Source organism: Triticum aestivum, chromosome 1D, assembly GCF_018294505.1.
Source record: "Triticum aestivum cultivar Chinese Spring chromosome 1D, IWGSC CS RefSeq v2.1, whole genome shotgun sequence".
Taxonomy (NCBI): Eukaryota; Viridiplantae; Streptophyta; class Magnoliopsida; order Poales; family Poaceae; genus Triticum; species Triticum aestivum.
This window is the reverse complement of record NC_057796.1, coordinates 345565454-345567246: the sequence shown is the minus strand read 5'-3', so window position 1 is coordinate 345567246 and position 1793 is coordinate 345565454. Positions and strand designations below refer to the sequence as shown.

General features: G+C 46.5%; 1 protein-coding gene across 1 annotated transcript in view; it reads left to right on the top strand.

Annotated features, from left to right (window-relative positions):
• LOC123181951 (uncharacterized) overlaps positions 1-1793 on the top strand; it is an 8368-nt gene that overhangs the window by 650 nt on the left and 5925 nt on the right. The window lies entirely within an intron of this gene.

Below are 1793 nucleotides of genomic sequence, written 5' to 3'. Positions count from 1 at the left end.
TGCATTTCCCGTGAGGAAGGTAGGCCATACCACCGGTAGATTTGGGGACTTCTCTCTAGATGCTTGCTTGTTTTGACGAAATTAGATGCTTCTGAATATTCAGTTCCTCAAGGTGAATTTGGACGTCCTTGCATGCTTGGCGAAATGCCCCCCAGAGAATAGTTAGGGCCGTATCAGATTGTGGAAGCTTGACCGGAATGTAATTCCTTGTGCTTTCCAAAATCATTTTTTGCCATGGTGCGATGTTTTTTTTTCTTGAGACAAACTCGCAAAGCTTTATTGATCTATCAGGATGTTTCCAGGTACAAATTTGAGATCTCCCGGGTGGCCTAACAAAGCATGGTGGCCTACCCCAAGGGTTAATACATGCTTCGTGAGGTTGTGAGCCTTGAAATTCGAGCTCCTAAACTCATGCTTAAAACTACATGAGGTGTAAGAAGATGATCTGCCTATTATTTCATGTACAATGGCTCCATAGCTAGCTCCACTTCTTTCGTTGATATCATCTACCACAACTTCGCAATCAGAAGGGATCACGATTTTCTGGACATGAAGGTCCTCTGCTAGAGCAAGGGCTTCCTTGATGGCCAATGCCTCAAGTGTCGCTGGATCGTCGATGGCATTAAAAACTACTCCAGATGCTCCCAGAAAATTTCCCTCCGCACTTCTGCATATTGCTGCTGGTGCACCAAAACCTCCTGCCCTAGAAACAGCGGCATCCACATTGAACTTCATGTGATCATCAAGTGGGGGGATCCACTGAGAGGATCTAGGCAATGGATTCCTCCGTTCCTTCGCTGGTTTGGACAGGATCTGAATATCTGAAAAGAAAGATGATATGAAGCAATGAGTAGATAGCAGGCTTTGATAAATTTCCCCATGATTTGCCTTTCTTCGCGCGCTCCACACAGCCCATAATGTCACTACCATTCTGTTGAATTCATTATGAATGAGAGAATCATGCATTGCAAACAACCAATTTTTGGCACTTCCATCCTGGTTCGACCTCATATGTTCAACCATCTCTTCCAACGAGAGTGCCCACACGCTTCTAGCCATATTGCAACTCAGCAAAGAGTAGCGTCAGCTGTCCTCCGCTCCGCATAACAGGCATACCCGTGTATCAGCCATGTTTCCGTGATGTAGGACATCGCCAATGGGTAGCGAGTGCCGGACCAAACGCCACAGAAAAACTTTAATTTTTGAGGGCACCTTGATGTTCCAGAGTGATGTCCAGTTTTTCGCTCCTCCCAAGTGATCCAAGCAACCTGTGCCTTCTTCAATCCACCCTTCTCTGCTGCATTTTGTTCGGACAATAAGTTTGTACGCCGAGCTCACTGAAAAACGCCCCTTCCGATCAGCGCTCCTAGCCCAAAAGTCATCTACCATTTTTTGTGCAAATTGGAATCCTCAAAATTGCTTCTGCATCCACCGGCACAAATACTTCTCTAATGAGATCCTCGCGCCACACCGCCGGCGCAGAGGTTGGATCAATCAGCTCCGCTACCTTCCTGGGCGGGTTGGGTACCTGAGAAGAAATCGGCTTCATAGTCATGTCTCGTGGAACCCAATTGTGTTTCCAAATATCGGTAGTTTTACCATCTCCTATCCTTCAAATGATTCCTTGTGATAACACATCCTTGCCATCTAGAACAGCCCTCCAGATTTGTGATGGGTGTGGTCTGAGCTCGGCATCCAGCACTGAGCAATTCGGATAATAAACTGGCTGTAGAATCCGTGCACTGAGAGAAGATGGTTCCTGCATCAAACACCAAGCTTGTCTGGACAGAAGT